Source organism: Xiphophorus maculatus, chromosome 4 (genome assembly GCF_002775205.1).
Source record: "Xiphophorus maculatus strain JP 163 A chromosome 4, X_maculatus-5.0-male, whole genome shotgun sequence".
Taxonomy (NCBI): Eukaryota; Metazoa; Chordata; class Actinopteri; order Cyprinodontiformes; family Poeciliidae; genus Xiphophorus; species Xiphophorus maculatus.
The window spans coordinates 32,926,178-32,950,057 of NC_036446.1; the positions used below are offsets into that span (position 1 = coordinate 32,926,178).

The 23,880-nt window shown below is 42.6% G+C and overlaps 1 protein-coding gene across 3 annotated transcripts in view; it reads right to left on the minus strand.

Moving 5' to 3' along the window:
• The window catches only part of znf536 (zinc finger protein 536), a 237,311-nt gene extending 213,681 nt beyond the window's left edge, over positions 1-23,630 (minus strand). For 2 of the 3 annotated variants that reach the window (XM_023332538.1, XM_023332539.1), the window contains exons 1-2: positions 23,427-23,630; positions 23,172-23,280 (exon numbers count right to left, since the gene is read on the minus strand). The gene's annotated coding sequence lies outside the window, so the exon portion shown is untranslated. Of the gene's footprint in view, positions 1-22,391; positions 23,129-23,171; positions 23,281-23,426 lie in introns of those variants that run through there. The other variant, XM_014470109.2, reaches the window with a different exon arrangement.
• Between the last annotated feature and the right edge of the window lie 250 nt (positions 23,631-23,880).

The window sequence follows — 23,880 nt, forward strand, 5'->3', positions numbered from 1 at the left end:
GGGCTCGCTAAAATGAGAAAAGCAGAAAGATTTGGGTTGAGATAAATCGCTGCATTTAAAAGAAGCAAAGGAATCAGAATGAAAATGAAACGGGTGCCGAAATGTTTAAGTGTGCTGTTTACCCATCCTCGTTTTTGGCTTTAGCGTCAGCTGGAACCGCGCTGTACTTTTCCATTTGCCTTTACTTCCACCAGCCATGACATCTGTGTGTATTTGCTGTGATATTGTATATCAGCTCTGCTACACCCTGATCACACTTGGGTAGGAGCTGCTTCAGCCAAGGGAGGAAACAATGGGACTAAGTCATTGCTGGAGGAACCCCCTTGCTAGACCACAGGTGTCTTTCAACTTCCTGCCAACTCCAAACTCTAACCTCACCTAACCTAATCTAACAATAATCAAAACTTCATGAGAGTACAGTCTACTTTATTCAAGCTTCAAAGCATTTTATTTGAATTTAATTTGAGAATCCAATGAAAGGTTGTGCATAAATGTGAAATCTTGTGAAAATAACACATCTTCATTTAAATTTTTACTAGAAATAAAAATGTGCAAACATGTATACATCCACCTTGACTGCAATATCCTAAATAAAAAACAAACACAACCAATTTCCTTCAAAAGTTTAATGTAATCTCAGCATAAATTCAGTTGTTTTGTGAAAGCCTCTGAGGGTTTCTTTCAGAAATCATTATTTCCATTTGTACACTTTACAAATATGACCTTTATGGAAGAGTGACCATAAAACAACACAGTTGAAAGAAAGCCACAACAATTCCTGTTTAAATCTAAGTCATGTAGTGGCAAATGTGTAACTGTGACAAGTAAAACCAAAGTTAAACCTCTGGCGTCTCCACAGGAAACTGTGATCAAACACTCATTAAACATGGTAGTGGCTGCATCATGCTGTGGGAAAGCTTTTCTTCAGCAAAGACAAGAGCGCTGTTGGCACTTAACACAGGGCAATTCTGGAAAAAGAAATGATTTAGGGTGACAGATTTGTGAACCTAAACATCCAATCAGTGCTGCAATGTAGACCAAAGCAGGTTCAAATGTTGGAATGGCCTAGTTAAAGTTTGGCTATTTTCCAAATTAGAGTCTGCAGGATTTGCTTTCAACATATAATGACTGAGCTTGAACTACACTGCAATCCTTAGATGTGCAAAACTACAGACATACTCCACAAGACCTGCAGGTAATAATAACAGAAAAATGTGGTTCTCATACACAATACATGTGCATATCACTTTCCATTTTTTTATTCTCAAAACAATATCATTTTTCTTAAACTTCACAATTATGTACCATATTAGACTGTTTTACAATTACATTTCCCAAACAATATATTAAAATCTGTGGTTATAAGGTGACAAAAATTTAAAAAAAAAAGAAAACCAGAGGTATAACTGCTTTTGCGAGGGACTAAAAGGTGGTTAGCTTGATACGCTGGGATACTTAGGAATTAAACGCTGTCACCCATTTTTTTTCCAGTCCATTTATTGTGCACTTACTCACGGTTAAATGAAGCAAGGCAACACTCTAATGTTAGACCGTTTAATAGCCGCAATATTAATAATGTTAATGTCTAATAGCTGCATTTCTTGGTTGGATGTGAACTGAGCAGGTAATGCAGCCATGGAGCTATGGGTAAAATCCCTCCTGTGCTCTCATTACTCAGAAATGTAGCACAAATGTGTGACTCTCTGCTGAATTTCTTGCATCAGAGAACAGCTTTTCCATCTTAAATCAAAATCATTCAAAAATCCACCATGTGAATGTGAATGCTTCTCAGTGCTTACTAAAAGAACCCTCCACATGCATTTCTGCTCCCTCCACTATGACCTGTCCCTTCTCATGTTCCACAAGCACACACACGCCCCCACACACACACACGCATGTGCAATCTGTAGCAGGCACGCCCGCGCACGCTCATCCGCGGAGTTTAAACCCTGAAGATCCAGTACTACTTTACACATCTGGCTGTGCTCTGAGCACACACTATCAAACACAGTCAGGTTCTCAGGATGCTGAGGTGTGTGTGTGTGTGTGTGCGTGTGTGCGTGTGTGTGCGTGTGTGTGTGTGTGCGGGTGTGCGTGCGGGTGTGTGTGTGTGTGTGTGTGTGTGTGTGTGTGTGTGTGTGTGTGTGTGTGTGTGTGTGTGGGTGTGTGCGTGTGTGTGTGTGTGTGTGTGTGTGTGTAGGGGTGTGTATGCTCCAGGAAGAGCACATCAATCTATATAATGCCCTCAAAGAGAAGGCTTTTTCATACCACTAACTGCCAAGGACTATAAGGGGCAGCGGCTGCAGCGGCTGAGCTGTGATTCTGCTTTTAGCCCAACTGGAGACCCTGTACACACCTACACACACACCCACACACACAGAGCTCGAGCTTCCCTTAACACCACTATAACTCGCTCTGCACACACATATACACACACAAAATATGTGTAAAGAGTGAACATGCACTCTTGGTGGAAACATAAAGCTGCCAGCTCACTGGACATACTCATCAAACCTTCAATTAATGCTTTAGGCTCATGCACTACTTTCATTTTTATCTAATTCTCCCTAAATGCATTTCACCAAGTTATTATTCAAAACTGCTTCATTATAGAAACAACAAACACCACTTAGAAGAGCTGGTCAGCATTGATCTTATGCTGCCTACGCCAAAGCTCTATGCTTTCATTGTTGGCTTTCCATCCCGTCATTTACTGAGTCTGCTTTAGCCTGTATAATGGTGGGGTCATCACCTTTCCCAGCAGGCCCACCCTGGACAGGTCACTGCCCCAACACAGAGACACACAGGACAAACATATTTCCACATCAGGGTTAAGGTTGGTTTAGATTTGGAGGCTACTCTGTCAGGGTTTTTTCTGAATATCGGAGCAAGAGTGCAAAACCTCCTAAGATAGGCAGAAAGCCAATCAGTTGAACTAGAAATAGGTCTAGCAACTGCAATTATCAAATTACTAATAAAAAACCTTCAAAAATATTTTCCTTTTTCAAAAAAACAACCTTAACACTCTTCGTTGTGGAAGTTGTTACTGTAGGAAGAAGGCTCAAGCTGTTTTTGATTAGCATAAACACAAAAGTAAAAGCTGTTTAAAAGAGAATAATATTTTTACCAGTGATGTCGGTATTGTTCTTCTGCAGGTTTGGTTATTTCAAACCAAATTTTTACGATACAATCGTCCGCCACAGGATGTCAACATTATACCCAACTAACACGAACTTTCATATTAGCTAAACAACCTGGAGCAGATTTCTGGATAGAACAGGAAATATCAGCTTAAAATAGCAAAGATGTGCACAGAGCACTGTGGTGTTCTTCTGAACTGTCAGTGTAATGGAATATGCAGGGTTAGAGACACTGGCAGCCTTTTTAAAACTCAGAGGAAAGGCAAAGGTCTACATGAAATAGTGACGACACATGGAGACTGACACGTTTGGGAGGTTTACTGTGCTAACTGTACAAATGATAACATACGATATTAAAAATAGCTTAAAGTACTAAATTAAAGCAAATTTCTTGCAAAGAGTGTAACATCACTCCTGCTTTTACTAGGAAGAATGACAGACTTTTGGCAGGATGGCCAGAGAGAATGCTGTTTAAATCAGACACAACTAAAATCTTTGTAGTACAGAAAATCTGTGGAACAGAAACCACACATTTATTTCTCACAGGAAAGTTTAAGAAATGACACTTTGCAGCCAAATCTATGGATTTTTTTAACCTAAAGTAAGCTTTTACCGACATTTACATTTAACAGACTGTTTCATTGTCCCCAAACTTAAAGCTATAACCTCTTGCGATTGTGGTGCCTAGTTTCACATTTATTATTCATTTGTTGCATGGAGGGCCACAAAACAGACAGCCTAAAGCCGTGATTGGAGGGCTGGTGCTCAGAGGCAGACGGCGCGCAGAAGAGCCGCTAAATCATCTTGACATTCACCAAGATGTAGCCACACAGAAAGCCAGTGCTGCTGTTAGTTCTCCTACCGACTAATTTGGTTCTACTTAACCCCTAAACACCCCTTGTGCACGAGCGCACACACGGGCAGAAATAGATTCAAGGCGAATAGATACGGGCAGACGCAGATGCACACACACGTGTGTGTGCACGCGCCTCACATTGACACATTTAATTCCAGGGTCTCAGCACATCTGAATTACAGCAGCCTGATGAGGGAGAGAGGGCCAGGCCCCTTTGGACTGATTAGCATCATTTAAAAAAAAGTCTTCCTTTTTCGTCTGCTTGCCTCACTGACCTCTCCCTCTGCCTCTCTGACTCTGACATCCACCTCCCAGCTGGCATGTGGGTGGCTTCCCAGCAGCAGAACTCAATAGTCAGTTCATATGCTCGGATACATGGAGTACATGGAGATGATGCCTGTGGCAGCTTCCCGTGCGTCCCAACAACAAAGTAAAAAAGTGATTTCAAAAAAGCAGCTGGTTCCTACGACATTACCTGAACGGTAAAATATTATTCTAGCTATTGAAATTGTCTTATTTCCTCTACCCTTCTCCTGCATGGCCACACACTGCACACTGCTTGTCAGCTGGAAAATAAATACCTTTTTATTCTTACAAAGAAATTCAGCTGTTTGAAAAAAATCCAGTCACAAAATCACCTCCCACTCCCAACTGGAGCGCTGAAGGATGTGATGCGTTTAATAAAGCTTCAGTATGCGACTCACTAAAAAAATATATATATATATATATTTATGTTTTTTTACATGTTTGCTGAAGCTGTCACCAGGATATGACATCATAGTATGAGACAGGTAATTAAGCTCCTCTGTGTTCTCCCTATGATTCTACTGCCATCTGCAGAAAAACCGCTCAGTCAGAAACAACCAATCAGAACCTGGGGAAGGGTCTTAGCGCTGCCAATCATGCATGTTTAGCAGGGCGTACAAGAGCGCAGGTAATATCAGTTATTAAACTATTGTTGATTCATAAGGAACAGAACAACAACAGACATATTGAGGAATAAGCATATTTACTTGTAAATGTAGGTTAAAAATATTATTTAATAGTAGAGAAACTGCTGCTTTCTTTCCTAAATAAATAACATAAAACAGATCCTACTGTGCATATTGTTTTAAATACATCACAGCATGGCAGCCTTGGATCATCATAGCAATGTATTGTGTATGTATGCAAGTATATAGACATACACAGACCCATTCAATATAGTGGAACATTATCAAAAAGCTCACTTATTTTAGGAACTTTATCACTAAATGAAAACATTATATAGGTGAATTACACACTGACGGATGTTTGACAGCCTTTATTTCTGTAAATTTTAATGATTTTCCACTTACAGCTGATAAAAACATGACTTTTAAAATGAGAATATTTCATTAGACTAAAAAGTATATTTAAAAACAGAAATACATGCATTTCAAAACACACACTTAATATGACAAACGGCTCTAATTGGGACGTATATTCTAATTTATTGAATGACTGTATACACACACATACACACGCCCACCCACACACACACACACACACACACATATATATATATATATATATATATATATATATATATATATATATATATATATATATATATATATATGCAGTACAGTGGAGCTGTGTAGATATAATGATAAATATAGATATAGATCTGATTTTATTTGAGTCCATTTCCTGCATGTGTAAAGTAAATAAGATTTAGGCTGTGTTATTTGCGCATATTTCCCCCCTTCTAAATTATATAAGCCTTGCACATGGCTTAAAATTTTGTAAAGCTTTTCTCAAAATCCTACTTATGGTTGCCATTCTGTGCCAAAAAGTTCATCTGGCCTGTAAATTTAAGCATGGATTACAAATATTCAAATCATGAGCTTACTGTTCAAATAAACATTTTCAACGGGGAGGGGAAAAGTTGCAAGGCATACACTTTCAGCCTAATTCCTCCTCTGGTAACCCCCCACCATACACACACACACACATGCCCCTGCTCACGCCCACACACACCCCCGCCCACCCTCACCCCATCCTAACTTTCAATATACTGAAAAAAGAGAGAAAGAATGGACGACAGAGTGGGGATGGGGGGGCAAAAACAAAAGAAAAGTTTGGCCTCTTCATTTACCGTGCGGCTGGATAAACAGTGTTGATGAAATATGTAATTAATGTAATTGTAACCACCTATGAAATTACAGTCAGGTGGGTGGGCTCGGCGGTGGCCCCTGTTACTCCCTGCTATAGGACAATAGGGCACCTTATTACAGTTTTAAAAGGGGGGAGGAGGGAGGCCAGGCAGTGGGAGAGGGGGGCAGGCTTAAGCTGGTCAGCTGCTCGCCACATGGTAGAAATAATAGGGACTGAAGTCACAATCATTTCAGCTTTGCTTTAGCTGCGCTAATCAGTGCCATATAAATCAGGGACAAACTTCCCAGACACCCGAGGATCTCAAAGTTTTAGAATTGCAAGTATTCATTAAACAAAATGACACTGAGAAGAGATTTTATCACTCTGGATTATTTTCTTAAGGAGAATGCGAAATATGCTTAAACTACAACTCAGCGCTGCGACACAATGAACCACTCTGAAAATCCACAGAGCTATCCACCGCGGATAGCAGCTCCAAATTATGGATAAAGGAAGTAATAGTGCATATAAGCGTATTGAAGTCTGATGCAGACCACTACCTGAACACGTCCGTGCAGACCGCCAGTCTTATCCCCAAGATTAAAATAGCCTCTTCTCCGCTCGCCGCCCCTGCCCCTGCCTGGCATTAAAATCTACCACATTTGCAAAATTGCAAACAGATGCAACTCAAGTACCTGCAAATAATCTGCCAAGACCAATTTCAAAAGGGAGATTTCAGAATATGCGGGAGTCATTAGAGGGAGTATTATTTCAGCGATGAGTGCGAGAGGGCCAGCAGTGGATCACCCAACCAGATGGGTTCTGCTGCCTTTTATTCAGGAAGAAAGGAGCCGACATGTTCTTCATCTCCCCCCCCCCTTATTTCCCCCCTTAAAATAAATATATATATATATATATATATATATATATATATATATATATATATATATATATATATATATATATATATATATATATATATATATATATATATATATATATAACGTGCGTGAAACAATTACAGTGGAATATTGGAAGTTTCAGAAACAACAAAAGAATGTCAAGTTTCCTTTTGAGTTTTCCAAAGCAATCTTTTCATCTCCTTCCCATGGAGGATGCTTTAGGATGCTGGGGGGGGGGGGTTCGATGTAAACGAGGATGCAGACACAAAGATCTGAAGCCTTGATTGTTTTGCATCGAGTGTTAAATGTGAAAAAGAATTAAGGAAGGTAGAAGCCTTATAAAGGCGCCTGTGGTGTATGTAAATGAAATATGTTTCGGAGCCGTAATTTGCAGCTGCCGCTGTTGTTATTTTTCCGGCAGCCGTCTGAAGTTCTTCTGGTCGCTCGGTGGCACTTTTAAAGTGATGCACAACAAAGCGTTCACCAATTAAAGACGATTTTAACACCAAGAACTGCAACAAACTTCATTAGATACTCCACCAAGCTTCTGACAAAAGCCCCCATTCAGCGTACGTCTGTAAGCCGCCTTGATGAATATTTATAATCAAAACACACATTTCTGTTCCTTCATAACTATGCAAGGCATTGACCAGCTATTAAAACAAATGAAATGTTTATATCAAATGGAATTTGATTAGGTGACTGGTTATTATTTCTTGCAGGGAAGCAGAATAACAATCCAAGGCACTTAAAAAAATGATCAAAATCACCAAGCCCTTGCAACAATACACATTCAATCAAATGCTTCATAATTGTAACAGTAGGAAGCATTTTAGGCATTCCACCCACAACAAACAGGCTTTGTTCTCCTGTTATGAGAGGCAGCGAGGGGACACAATCAAGTGCGTGAGAAAGTCAGCAACGCAGGATTTCGGGCAATTCCTCTTTCTCTCTTTCTATTCACCTCCACACACCACTGCTTTTTTAATTTTTTTTTTTAGGGTCACCCACGTTATTTGCTTCCTGTTTCATTGCAGTTGGCAAAAAGAGAATTTGGTAATTGAGCGGTACGGAACATGTGCCCTCCCTTCTCGAAGATGACAGATGGATTATAAAAACTTCAAAGGCAAAGCATTTGGAGCACCAGGGGAGAGATGCTAGGTATTTGAACTATCATTCTTTACCCAGGAGACAATGACTGCCTGACATGGTGCATACATCAAGGAATAGTGCAACAGCAAAGACATAATCCAACGTGCATATGCACACACATCCCCATGATCACTCGTCTCCTGCCTCCTTTCCCCCCAGCCCCTGCCAATGCTATATATTTAACATCCTGTTTTGAATAAGTTTGTGCCAAGCTCAGAACAGAACAAGTCAGGGGAGGCTGACGATATGGTGCTGAATCTTATCTCTTTCCTTCTTTTTTCTTTTCTTGTTTTCTTTTTTTTTTTGTTTTTTTGTTTTGTTGTGGATCTCAAGGTTCAAACTGAAGTGTTCTAGTCCACACCGATGTTATCTTTGTGTTGTAAAGAAATAAAATAAACTCCATGAACGAAGGAAGAACAGAGGGTGGCAATGCCTATAATCGTCTTAAAAATATGATTTATGAAAAGGGCCATCTGCTTTGCCTAACTTAAGCACCGAGGCAACCTTTAATAATGTAGCGACACGAGGAAAGGAGGGGATTGAAGGAGGAGATTGGGGGGAGGGGGGCGGCACTATTCACAGCAGTAGCACAAAGTCATTTCATCAAACTTGTAACCCAAGTGCAGGTCCACCTCTCTGCTCCGTCTCTCCTGTGCTTCCTGTTGCTTCCTCAGCATCCAGCCATTAGTTCAGAGGGAAGCTAATCACTGTTGACCTCTCCTGTCAGGCACATTTAACCCCGGCCCCTCCTCTTGACCCTGAAGGAATTAGCACTATTCACACATCCAAGCACACACCCTCAGGTTGCTTTCACTCCTGATAGTCCATTAGGCTCGGTTCGATTGGGGACCAAGGTTGCAACAGTTGTTCCACTTTCAGCTGATGCGGTTCTCTTTCAGACTACGCTGTGTCAACCCTTTGAAGAACCCATTCCTCCCTTTGCCTGTGGTGGCGCTGCATGAACAACCACTGAAGGAAACAATATGAAAACCTCTGAAGAAGATGCTGAGCACAACTTCCATCTTCACCAAACATGAACAAAGCAAGTGTGGCGTCGGATTTTAGTGGTTGGAGGATTTCTTTTTCGTTTTTAAAGACCACGAGCCATTTCTCCCGCTAGCACATGTTTATTTGTTTTGGTTATATTTATCCAGAGTGCCCTGCGCAGTAGTTTGCTTCCTGTTTTTAGAGCAGTTTTTGATCCGCGTGGCGTTCACATATTCATTCGAACCCCATCACACTTCACTTTGCTAAACCCAGACTGAGGTTTGAAGGAAGCCCAAAGTTAAATTTTTTGTTCCACATCAAAGTTTGATTACGCATTCACACCTCCTCAAACGAACCTGACATTTTAGTCCGATGGAGTTTAATCAAAGTGGACTAAACACAGCTGGTGTGAATGCATTCTTAGACTGCAGCAGAAAACCTGGCAGATGTGAAAGCTCCTCATACGTCATACATCCATGTTTCTAAAGTTTTTAGTTTGAAGTGAAACAAGAGCACAGGATTTGCTCTGTTCCCTAAGACAATATTTGGGATTAAAATTTTCCATCCGGTTTGCATGTTCTCCCTGTGAATGTGTAGATTCTCTCTAGGAACTCGCAGTGTCCTACCAAATTGCACAACAATGGAATTAATTCACTTCAGTTCTATAACCCAAGTGAACTAGTTCATTCTGTTAAGGTGGCTAAACCACTCTGGCCTGCATTACTGGGCTTGGTGGCTGTTGGCTGCTGGTTCAGCCTCGTGGGAGGACTCCAAAAACCTGACGGATGTCCCACATCTGGAACATTTCAGGGTTGTTGAGGTCATGAGGTCTTTCACTTCCAGCAATACTAATGTGGTGATGCAAGTCACAAGCACATCGAAGCGCGAGTCATTACGTTTACACTCCTGACCTGGCTGTGACCTGGAAACAACTACCAGCACAGGTGTGTGTGTGTGTGTGAGGGAGAACAGACTACCTGTAGAGGTGTCTGTTATAAATAGTTGCAACTTTTCAGATTTTACCGTCCTTATAGTTGATGTAAATCCCTATTTTTGTTCTCTAAAAGCTGTAGGCCCGCTTTATTTTTCATTCAATATGAGCACAAAAATTTCTTGACAAACCTGTCATGGAAACTGCACATCATCTGCTCTCAACGGTTCCCTTCCTTCCTCACTCCTTTCATCCTTGTCTTTCTCCTCCTCCTCGAAGCCTCGCAGCATGTGTAAGCAGAAGCGCACGTGCTCCCCTCGCCCTCATTACCAGCTAACTATGCTGTTTGATTAAAAGTGTGTACAGAGAGGAAGAGAGAGAGAGAACGAGAGAGAGAGAGAAAGAGAGAGAAGAGAGGGGGATGAGGAGGTGTGTGTGCGTGGCGGAGCGCGGGGGGGGACAGGCCGAACCTCCATAATTAAGATCACTTCACAGATTACCTCTGGCAACAAAAGCGCGGCAAGCGGTCGCCCGCAGCCTCAGAAATTAGATGAAAAAGGGGTGTTGAGGAGGAGACTGACCTCTGCCGGGCTCCACATGAACACAAGTAACGGCTGAATCAAACACCCCCCACATGCACACACACCACACCCCCTTCCCCAGCTGCCCCCTTCCTCCCAACATGAACTGAGACACACACACACGCAGGTAGTGGTACACGCTGTAGTCGGAACGACAGCAAACCGTGGGAAAGCACACATCTTCCAGGGAGAGGACGACACCAGCACCTGAGGGCTGACACTGACACATGGCTGCTAAGCACACTATCAGCAGACCTGTCCACCAGCAATTATGATATACTTTTTGTCTGGGGGGTGGGAGCAGGTTTGGAAGGCAAATTGCCACTTAAAAGAAAAACGTTGGCCTCGTTTTAATTTGGCTGAGCGGTTAGAGAACAACGGTAATGTAAAACCCAAGGCAAATTCCTTGTTTGTGGACACAGTCTTGGCCAATAAAACTGATCCTGATGTAGGTCAGTCTACCAAAAGAAATGAAGTTTCATTTTCAGTCCCAGAGGGGGTTCTGTCACCCCTTTCCCACTTACCCAATAAAACTGAAGGAAATCCTTTCAATTCTGGAGCAGGATAAAATGCTGAAACTCTCAGCAAATACATAACAGCAACAGAAAACTTGGTCAAGTTGGGCCACCTGCCCTTTATAATATCACCATGGGCAACGCTCCATGGTCCTCTGGAGTGTCTAAATGTATCTATGCTTCCTTTCTTAATTCTTGACCATGCTCTTTTTATTCTGGATACATATTATTATTTATACATATTTAGCTTCAGTTTATGATTTTATTTTTTTTTTCGATTTTCTCTCATTGGCTATAAACAACCAAATATGCTACTTCCAATTGAAAAACTACAGAATTACCTTAGTTTGTAAAGTCGTTCATATAGAATTATTTGATACACCTGTAGTATTTAAAGAGGCTGAATTATGTATTTTCCAGGCATATAGTGCCATTTTATAGCACAATCAAGTAACTGTTATCATCAATGATCTGGAAAAATCTGTACATATCAAAAACAACTTAAAAGACATTTCACTTTGCATCATCATCTGACACCTTGAAAGTGGCCTCTGTCTCTTTAAGATACTCCTCTCCTTTCAGACACTCACACTTCAGCAAGTCACACCAACAACACCTCTTCATGCCATCCACTGATGCCATTTACGACTGATCTTGGAAGCGTTGCATTTTGTAGGATTAGCACAGCAGACACACAGATACACCAGGTTTTTGCTTGCTATTTGCTGCTGCTGCTAGTCTGGAGGGGCTGTGTTGTAGGCGCGGGGGGTGGGGCTCGCCTAGGGACAAGGGAAATGGCGCTTAGGCACCCCTGAATGGTTGCCAGGAGAGATTCAAGGATTGAAGGATGCCTGAAAGAGTCAAAGCAACAGTCCAGGTATGTTTTTGATGAAGGAATATCATAACATAATACGAAGCTCAAAAGAGTCAACTTTGCATAATGCCTCCCCGCCAGCCATGTAACAAAACAAGCAATAAATCATGAAATAAAATTGAAAGCAAATTCCTACTTTTGCCATTTACATATAAATATATATTTTTTGTATCTTCTAGTCATCAAGTTTGCCATTTCATTTTTTCAAAAGTTTTCTTACAACCTGACATATGACCAAGTATTGATAACATTCCCGCAGATACTTTCTTTCCCTTAGTTGCATTTAGATTTTACCAGCTGATGTCCTGAAACAGACATTTTGCTTTCATAAAGGAACATTTGAAAATAATTACAAATAAAAGCAGACTCATTAAGATTTTTCACAACCATATCGTCATTTATCAAAAGGATTGGTGGGAAACTGAACAGGTTTAACTAAGCTTGCAAAAGGCAGTGAATTGGCATAATCAACTTTTTACTTTATTAAAAAATTATAACAGAAATTGAACAATTTCATGTTGTGGATGTGAAATTAGTTTAAAATGTTTAGGTGATAAACAATGAAAATGTATTAATTCAGTGTTAACTTGTGCAAACTAAAACTCCTCTGTCATATCCTAAACCCAATAAAAAAAAGGAAGTTTAAAAAAGAAAATCCTTTAAGCACAGTTATTGCTTTCATGTCAATTTTATTTTGCATGAGGACATTAAGTAATATTAGAATGCCAATTTTCTATTCAACTCCAAATGTATCTGCAGAAGCCAACTGTCAAAGTCTAAAGGAACAATAATTTAAGTCATGTTTCGGTTCCACTTCTGCTCTTTTGCACTTTATCTTCAAACATTTTGAGCCTCCTCAGTCTCAGTGGTGTCCCAAACTCTTCACCTTGCCCTCCTCAGGTCTCCCACTCCTGCCCTGCAAGCCAATTCTGATCTCTGGTTAAAAAAGAGGGGCTGGGGTGAGGGTTGGGGTGGGGGGGCATTTACTGTAATCACAGGGATCTAGAAGGAGCGCCTCGAAGCCCTCGGGGGCTGATCGGCAATCAGAGAGATGGAGGCTACAAGAGGGAGAGAGAGAAACAAACCTGAGCTCAACTTCAGAACTGTAGAGCAGACCTCTATCTGCAATCTGAAGCAGTTCTGTCATGAGATTGTCTTGCTGGTGGGTGGGCATATTATGGGCTGAATGGGGGGGATATGAGTTGTAGTTCTTTTTGTAAATGTGGAAGACCTAGCTTAATTGCTTAAAGACAGGGTGAGGCGAGAAAGCATGATACGATGTCATAGACTCGGGCTTTCAGCGACTGAAAAAAGTAGCAACACTGGAATGAAAATGTATTCTGTTGTTTAAAATAATAAACCAAATTCTCACTGGAAAAAAAAAGACGTTTGAAAATAAAGTCAATCTGGAAAGCATTAGAGGGTATGAGAGTTAACTGTAGATTTCCAGCCTGACTGTTAGAATATTTTCCTCAGCTTTGAAGTTAAAAATGCTCTAAGAATTAGTCACTCATTAAAGTTTCTTTAAGATCTTTTCTTCTTATTTTGCATATTACCAAAATGTTAGGACCTATCACAGAACCTTGTGGTACGCCACAAAAAAACCAAGAGAACTACACTGACAACTGGATTTTATTTAGCTGCTACGTCTGATCTAAAATTAATTCAAAACAAAATAGTTGTAAATTAGGGGGGATTTTTGGTGACCCATTTGATGCAGTTCATATTTTCTTTTAACCACAAACATATTTTGAGGTCAGACACCTTTTTTCAATCTGGGACAGTTTTTCACCTTTTACTTTGAAATCTTATCCACACCTTGTTTAAACAAAAGGTGCGCTCATCTTTTCAAAGGTTTTTCAGCCAAATTTGGCTCCAAGACAAACATGTCTGCCAATTGTAACTCTATCTGTCTGCTATTAATTATTAATGTATGTATTCACCATGTTATAAACCAAGAAATAAACAACTCCTGGGATTGTTTTGAAATCTCCTACAGGATTTAAGAGGCCCTGATTGTCCCTGATTAAAAGCAGCTATGCATTGTTAGCAAATTAATAAAAATATTATTACGTCGTATAAGGATACACAGAAGACATTTTAAAACAAAAAAAACACCACTGTGGTCCCGGGCCGAGCCGGGACAGAATGATCAAGAGCAACATTTAAAAGCAGGCAGATCTGCCTGTGGATGTTTAAACGTGTGCGAGTACAACAAGAAAAGCTATTAAAAAAAACTCAGCTCTGAGGTGAGGAAAACAACTTGAGCACATGATCTGAAATAATAACGCTGACAAAAATGCCACAGACTAAGCAGCAAAAGACAAAGAGGAAGATAAGCGGGAGCGGTGGGAGGAGGAGGAGAGGGCTGGAGGAGGTGAGCCATTTGAAGATGCAAAGGAGAAAAAGACGATTTGAGAAAACTGAAATTGGCCGAGATCAATTAGGTTTCTTTTACCACAGAAGTGGGAGCTCGTCTTATGACTAAAGAGAGGCATTAAAAGAAAAGAGCGCGCCACCGAGGGAATTCTCTCGCATTAGAGCACTCTCTTTTCAAATCCAACGCCAGCGCTAACGCAGATAAATAATAGATAAATTTTATTAGGTTCCCCACCTTGAACAAGACTTTTTAAAGTAGTTCATGAAAGACCGACGGCTCCTGGAGAGCAAAACGCCGTCACACAACTGCACACGCACACGTGCACCACACACACACACACACACACACACACACGCATGTAAAGTGTGTTTTACTTGATTAAATAAAACACCAGGAGGCATCAACTTCACAAGCTGAGGAAGGCTTGCCCCCCGCTAACACACGGTTTTAACACCAGTCCTGTTTCTGTCTGGACACAAACACTCAGTCTTGATGATATTTTTGGTAGTTAATGGAACATGATGGGAGTTTTCTTTTGTTGATTTATGATTGAATTAAACAGTCTACTAAATACACAAAAAAACACCTGCTGGTATGTAAGAGATATTGAAATACTTTAAAGTTTTCTTCCTCCCATAAACTTCCAAAGTAACTAAGTTGTTTGGGTGAGTGGTCGTGTGTGTGACAGGTATGAGTAACGGAAGTATTTCTGTGCTCCAGCTTTAGTCAGCAGTCATGAGGGTTTGTTTGTACATTCCAGGACTGGAGCAGGTCCAACTTCACCATTTTGTTTTGCTTGTTTTGCTGTTATGCAAAACAAGCTGAATGTGTTGTAGGAAGATTTTTATTTTTATTTTTTTTATTTTTTACAGAGGACAGACGTGTTGATAAAGCCGAGGAATGAACTCTCCCTGATCTTTTCCCTGAAGTCTAAAGGAGGTCCCGCGTTCTCTCCCAGCCCCTGAAGCTCCGTGAAATGAAACCCATGAAGAGAAACTTGCTTTTGAATGTTGAATGCGCTGTCCTAAAATAGACGCAAAGTTAAACAAGAAGACATGTATTTACCTTTATCCTATCTAAAAAAAAAGGCACAGTAGCAGTCGTGGGTCTCACAGCAGCTTTGCCTCGGAGATGTGGTCGAGGCTGCGCCAGTCGTTTACAGAAGGCTGTGTGTTTAATGCCTGGAATGCTCATTTGCCTTTTGGGTTTACTTATTTACTTTTGCATAAATGGGAAACAGTAATGTGGTATTAAAGGACTTCTCAGGGGGGAAAGCTGTGTTTTTAAATGCAGCCTTTTTTAAAAAACAAACAAAAAAAGAAAACGCTCCCTTGGTTTGCTATATTAAGGCAGGGTTGATGATTAATGCGGCACAGATTTAATTTTTCTTGATTAATATTAATAATAATAAATTACAAAAATAATGCCAAACATGAAATGAACAACCCAGCTCCCCTCCACACACACACACAAATAGAGAGAGAGAGACATGCACCCGCCTTTGCTCAAAGTCATAATATACAAAATGAGCAGCCAGGCTAAACCGAGTGGCAAATAATCCTAAATTTCCCAACAGAAAAATAGAAAATGTAAAATGACTGCCTTGATCAAGCGGAGCTGAGGAATCCTTCACAGCAGCCACAGCTGCAGCGCCACCACTGTCACTTGGAATGAAAACGTAAACCTTTCACAGCTTTCGATTGAGTCTTTAATTCAACCCGATGTGACATTAAAACCCTTCGCTTGACTTCCAGTGGTTGTGACAAATGTACCGGCGCTTAATGGAGGTGCGCAGACAGGCCGGCATTTCAGTGACTTTTATCAAAGTGAATTTATCAATTCAGGCTCGCAGGATCTGTGGCAGCCGCTTGTTGAGAGGGAAGCCTGCAGAATCTGTTAGGTAAATCATCTCTCCTTTTCTGCCTCTCTGTTGCTCTCCTTTTGCTCCTCGCCGGGTGTTGTTCCCTCTCCCCCCCACACCACCTCGTCATCACTCCTCATCTTCCATTCAGCTTTGTATTATTTACACTAACAGGACAGTTTCCCGCCAAATAGGTGACTTTAAATCGTAAAATTAGCATGTAGTAGTAGCATCTTATCGCAACCTAACCTGTTTACTTCTTTGTAAAAATGTAATATGTGGTTCAAACTCAATGTGGAACAAGTTTAGAGGTAGATGACTGTCAGACAGTTACAAAAAAATGCATTTGAAATTCTAGATCACATGTTCAATGTGATTAAAACTATTTTGTTTTTTTGTGCAGTTGGAAAGAGAAGTGGCTCAGAATAATATTAAAACAGGCTCCAAACTAAACTACAGCAGCAATATATCTTAATAATGTCTCTTCTAACACAAACTTCCAAAAACGATCATTTGTATATTGTTAATTATGAATCTGAAATTAAGATTCACGTCAGGATGAGGAATAAAAAGAAGAGAAGACATAAAAAAAGACAAACTGAAGGCAGGTAGGAAAAGATTAGGGTTAATATTGGGAAAGCTTGTGGGAGCTGACAGATGGCAAAAAAAAGGAGTGAAAGAGCGCAAGGGGAAGAGCGATAAGAAGGCTGGTGAAGGGTTCTCTCCGGCGCTGCCATCAAAGTGTCTGAGCTACTTGAACCTTGCCCACCTTTCCACTACCTCACTAAGGAGATCCTGCCCCGCAAACCACCTATAAACCACTCGGACACATGATCCACTTGTACAGATGTGGAGTGGAAACACACGAGCGCGCGCGTGCGCACAAAAAGGCAGAGAGAGAAACCCTTCCTCTCAGACACACGTTCTAACACACCATCATTTACCATTAGTCCTCGATTAACAATTGTCTGCTCCACTTCGGAGTAAAAAGGTACTTATCACCAAAAGAGAGCTTACCGAACAGTCTCTATCACACCATGCCGATTAAAATTTGTAATTTTAAATAAATCGAGGACTGGAACATTTAGTATTCAACAAAACACACAGGTGAAGGTTTCACCCTACGGACCCTGAGGCAGAATGGACAGAAAAACATGGACGTCCCACTGGGACCCACTGGGAGAAGCAAAAGAAAAAAAACTACTTTCAGCAAATTGTCTGAATATATATATATATATATATATATATATATATATATATATATATATATATGGGCTTCAAATAAAATAGAATAGCAGTGCTAATTCATCTTTGTGAAAATATTCGCAGCGGAGGAATTCCAGCAGGCAGGAACGGAATCGTCTCTCCGACAAAAGAGCCATCTTCCCCGAGTAACAAGTTGGTGCAATGAGTGTCGACAGAAGAGGAGCTGAAATCCCCCCCTGGGCTACAGAATATCCCGCTATTGTAGTCTTAACCCGCGAGACCTGGCTGGGAATGTACAGCTTTCACAGTCACTTCTCATCCTATTTGTAGCACTGCCGTTGATGCGCGAGCGCCTGTGCCACAGCAGGTCACTCTTTTTTTTTCTCCCCTCTTTCTGTTCACACTGCTGTCTCTCTCTCTCTCCTACCTCCAGTCCACACCACCACCTTTCCCTTCATACACACACACATATCACAAGAGAGTTTCATAAAAGAGCTCCGTAGATTATTTTGATTGAGCGTTCTTACCCCAATGGAAACGTACGCCTTGTTTTGTCATGTTTTTATATATATATATTTATTATATTTATTTTATAATTTATTCATTTTCTTATTCATTCCACTGGGGAAGTTTCATTAAAGATCCAATTATGCAAATGAGGTGCTGGGGAAGCAGCTGAATGTGCGCTACAATGGTGTACAGTAATGGTTGGGCTCGCCGTACGGCAGATCCAGGGCCAGATTTATGAGAGCTACTGAACGGGAAACGCCTCCATCCTTTGGTGAGAACCTCTTGATCATAATTAAAGGTGCACACATTCTCCCCAGCTTTCCCACACTTTCACCTCTCCTCTCTCCCCTCCCGTTCTTTTCTTTTCTTTTCGGCCCCCCTCCCCGAATATTTTGACATCCTCATTAGCCGGGGTCTGGAAGTTTACAGAGGTCACATCCGAAAACGCGCAACGCAGCTAAAGAGCAGACATGACATGAGCCCAGCAGTCGGAGATGCTAGGTGAAAGGGGGCGATAGACAGGACCTTCTACACACACACACACACACACACCCATGCACACACTTCCATCTCATGAAGGCTGGAGGTATTTACCACTGTCTTTGCAGAGCGCAGCTGAATGCTAAGTAGCAACAATTCTCTGCTTCAAGACCTCTGATTGATGTGTGCTTGCCGGTTTGTGTTAAGCTGTTGTCTGTGGAAATGACACGGCTGAAAACACAGCGCTCCTCGACGCATCAACGGGAGGAAAAAAAAAAAACAGCCCTGACATCGCCTGGCGCCTCCTTAAATCCACAGTTTGAAGCAAACTTTTAGGAATAAGGAATCCAAGCAGGACACAAACCATCGGGGAACCACGGTACCCCAGAGGACCTCTGGGGACGTAGGGCCAGAGGACACTGGGCAGAAACCTGGGGGCTTCAACACACTGAACCAATGTACAGACACACACATTCTCTACAAGTCCTCTGATAAAGAGAAATCACCTCCTCCATACTTAGCTCTCCCTCTTAAGACCAACTGCCTCTGCTCTCCTCTCAGCCCCGCTTCCTCCCTCTGCCCAGACACGCAGACGCTCGTTGTGATGGCACCCTGGCATGAGGGCACCCAGTCTGTCAACGCCTCATCTGCCCCACACTCTTTATTCTTAGATGGAACTGACGTCCGCGATTAGCCTCAGCTTCGCCATCTCGGCCCACCCAACCCCTCAGCTCCTCCGCATCCCAACTGTTGGATATTTCTGTTGATTTTTTGTTTTTACCTCATGTGTTCAATCTAGTTTCGATCCATAATTGTCTTGGCAGAGACTCTTGTAGCTACTCTGTGTCTCTCACTATAAATTCATTCACCAAAATGAAATCCTAAGCATGAGCAGAGGCAGGAGGCACCAAACCTGTTGGCTGCTGTTGAAAACGTTTCAACCTGGAGGAAGAATCTATTTTGGGGGGGAAATTTATTGGGAGTTTTTAGCCGGAGAAATCTCGTCATTATTACCCTCACAAGGCAACTTCATGTGGAGCCTGACAACATGCTGCCCTCCCTGGCTTAAACTCTAGAGATCAAGGTCAAGGAGTTACAAGCCCCCCGGCCCCTCTCTCCCACAGTCACCACAGAACACACCCACACACACGGCCACTTCGCTCTACCAGCGCAGTAAGGAACACAGCCTGATCAGAAATGAAGGGTGGAACTTTTTTTTTTTTTTATTCCCATCCAGCGCCCTGAAAACCAGCAGGTAACCAAAAGAAAGAAAAAAAACGGGATGAGGGTGAGGCTGGAGGGCTGCTGCTTTCACAATGACTGCACATATCAATTAATGGCTGGCTGATCAGCAGAGCTGGCCTGATCCGGCCTGCCCACCACTGCCCTGATCCCAGCGGATGGGAAAACCTGGCCCTGCAGCCTGTGCAGCTGGAGCCCTCTCCCCATAATTACATGAGAATGGAGGGGGGGGGATGCGAGGCTGCAGATCTGATGGGTGGGGGGGGGACTCTTGCAGATGCTTGAATCCAAATCACAGGCCATGGTTAAGCATGCATGTTGGCCGTTCCAATTTAGAAACCTCTTTTACACTTAGAATAAAAATGTGATTGTTTAACCCGTCAGTATGCAGATTTCTGACAGCAGGGGAGAGCGGCCTGCTGACTGACTGACTGACTGACTGACTGACTGACTGACTGACTGACTGAAAGGAGAACTGATCTGATGTCATCTCCTCTCTCTGGCTCTCTCTCCTCCGTTTGCAGCGGCGAGATGTTTATCAACGCAGTCAGTCATGGTCTGTGACCCCCCACCCACCTTCCCCAAACACATGCACACATACACATACACACACTCTCCACCACCCTCAGAAGCGCCGTTACAGGGCACAGGTGGGTAAGCGGCTCACGCCGGATCGTCGGCAGAACGGATTTCCAGCTCCGTCAGTCAGAAAGTTGCAGCAGGAGGATTCGTCAAATCCCTGCTGCCACGAGAGACGATTCACTCTTCAAATTTCATCCAGAAACAAAATGTATCAATGTTCAGCATTTTAAATGCCCATTTTTTTTTCTCTGACATTCCTCTGTGTGTGTGCAGTGACACAATTTACACATTTGTGAAGGCAGAGATTTTCAGGTGGGCCTGATAAATCCAAACTAAACCGAGAACACCTTCAATTCCTCGAAAAGGCCAGTTTGGAAAAGCAAAGCAAGGCCTTTTTTTCCTCTTAAAATATTTCAACTAAAAAGAATGACAACATGTCAGCTGGTAGGGGACCAGAGAGAGGAGCAGGGAAGGGGCAGACAGGTCTGAGGCAGCTCTGCACTGTCATCCATTTCATATTTCTCCTGCGATAAAGGACTGAAAGCAACTGACAAAAGGGGTTTACGCCCAGACACTATTTCAGACACAATATCCGCCCTGTGCATACCATTACACAATGACAGCATCCCAGCCCGTACAGTCCATCTATTTATTCAATTTTCCCTGCACAATGAATCCAAGGAGGAAGCAACTTTTTTGGGCGGATGGGGGATGGAAGGAGGCAGAGGGGGCTCGGGATAACTTGGGGAAAGGTTAGGGAAACAGTGTGACGGAGTTGTTGGAGCCATTGCATTTGTCTTCATAAAGCTGGTAGCTGGTTGGAGGTAAAGCGGGGTCAAACCGGTCAGGGGTCAGTTTTACTTCCAGGAAAGAAAAAAAAAGGGAGAGAAAATAACAGCTCCCCACCCAAGACGCTTGGTGTGACAGGGGCTTTAAATGGGATTACAGAGCTCAAACATCCCTGGTGCCACGCATAATTCAATTTATTCTTTATTAATTCGGAACTGCCCGTTTATTTTCATATATTATTAAAATATGTTAAAGATTGTTAAAGTTGAGAGTGGTTTTGTTTTTTGCTTGTTTTTTTTATATACATACCTTTTTATTACTATTCATGGAGTGAAAATATTGCAGAGAGAATGTTTTTTTCTGAAATCAGGGCAGGACACAAATCTGATCTGTTCACTCCGCTGATGTGATATGGCCTCGTGAGCTGTCCCGCTGCTATTTGCTCGCGCGCACACCGCAACTTTTGAGGAAGACTTTTCCCAACCCGGACTAGGTGTTGTTGTTAAGGCAGAAATAAGACGGCTCCGTTTCCGCGCTTTAATCAGCGAGAACATGACGCTTTGACGGCTTTTTCATTTCAGAGGTCGATCTCGGTGCTCAAAATGGCAGGTCTCATCGGCTCTTCTACCATCTCATAACTTTGTTTGCCTTTTTTCTCTTTTCGTTTTTTTTTTTTTTTTAAGGACACGTGGTGCCAAAACTTTAACTTCTTTATTCCATCTGTCTTCAAAAATCCCAGCTGAGTGGAATATCGCCGGCTACGGGGAAAAAATAAAAAAAAAGAAAGTTTTCCAAGCAGCCGGGAACACGGCCACATACTTCTGTAAAAGTCCCACGCTGTGCCGCTGATCCTTAATGCAAAACGGTGTGCAGCGAGCGGCTTTTACGCACAGGCTTTGTGGGTTAAAAAAAAAGAATAAAAAATAAATAAAAAGCAATAATGGACATTAATGAATTTTCTGCTCTTAATGAAACTAGTTCGGCACGCGGAGACTTGCAAGGTGTCGCTTCCGAGCTGCTTCCATCTCTCTCGGTCCCAGCTGCTGTTTTACGACCCCTCGCTCCGGATAATTGCACCCTTATTTTCTAATCATGATTCGGGGAGACATCAGGGGACCCCCGCTGCGACACACACACAGAAACAAGCCTGAGTGAGCTCCCCCCCACCACCACCACCCTCACACACACACACACACACACACACACACACACACACACACACACACACACACCCACTCAGAACCCCCCGATAAGACCTCTTCGCTTTCAGCTCCACACTTCTTACCTTCTCTTATTTGTTTATATATTTTGGTTTTTGGGTTTTTTTTAAATTCGCCGACTCCGGTGCGTAAACGCCGCGTCGAGACCAACAGTGCTCAGCAAACAGCGAGGCATGTCCATTTGATGTGACGGGATCATGTTGCCGCCGCTGCTGCTGCTGCTGCTGCTGCTGCTGCTGCTGCGGGGACGAGAGTGTTGTGGGGGGGAAAGTGCGCTCAGGACGGGTTACAGACTGTCCACTCCACGCTCGTCCGCGTATTCCGACTTGGACATAAAGAAGAAAACAAACAAGGCTTTTATCAGGACTTGTCCCCTCGCTCTCCGGTCCGGCTCCTATCGGCGGGCATCAGCAGCGTGTCCCCTCCATCTCTCAGCTCAGACTCCCCCTATCTGGCGGCTGGAAGAGGCGCTCTGCTGTAGAGAGCAGCGCCGGCTGCTCCTGCGGTATCCGCCGTCAGAGCAGCTGATGAACCCAGCGCTGAGCGGAGCAGCGAGCCCCCTCCGCCCCCCGCGCCACCTTCTCCTTCTCCCGGTCCTCACATTAGACAGAAACAAAACGCTCCAAAAATACCTCCGAGATCCTGACCTTGAACCGCGCGGAGAGATAATTTTTTTGATTAAAAGTAAAAATTAAGAAAAGAAAGCGAAAAGCAACGTGCCCTCTGCTCTAAGCCGTGAAGGCGCAGCCAGCGGAGGCTCGGGGCGACCAGAATTGGCTGGCAGAGCCTTAACATCCCTCCCTGCAAACACACCAAATAACTCCAAAAAAAGTGACATTCCTTACCTTTCAGGACAGCTGTTCCGGCTCCCCGTCCTCCCCGTCTCCTCCTGGCCTTTAGAAACTCCTGGATAAATGAGCGTTTCCTCCTCTGCGTCCCGAGCGTCAGTCACCGCTAAAGAGAAGTAATGAGTGATAAAAATGACGCTCATCTATCTGCACTGTAACCTTGTGGCGTATTTAATGTAAATAAGCCTCATTGGGCTGCGGGTCCCCGCGCATACAGACGCAGGACCGCTCCCAGGGGAGCCTCTCTTTTACCTTTTCAGGGATTTTTTTTCTCTCTTTCTTTCACCGATTCAAAGGATTTATTCCCGCTGCGCTAAAATGAAATTATTAGAGAATAAAGATGCGAGTGCGCTCTGAGTTAAAGCGTGGAGAAATTTCTGCGCAGGTGCTCGAAGCTTTTTTTTCTTTTTTCTTTTTTTTTTTTAAACTGCTCTTTCAGGCTGACTCAAACACTAATGCCAACAGGAACTTGGAAGTTCGCTCAACTTTTTTTTTGTTTTTTTTGGGTTTTTTTTTTTTTTTTTTTTTTTGAAGCGGTGAATAAAAGCACATGACAGAAAGACAGAGCGACGTCCCGCAGACGCAGGAGTGTTTCCTGCGACTAAAAGCTGCCCTTGCACCCTGTTTTTGATATATTATGGTTCCATATGGGGGGGTAGAAACAGGGGGGCGGGGGGGCTGGAAGAGGCTGAATAATGCAATTATA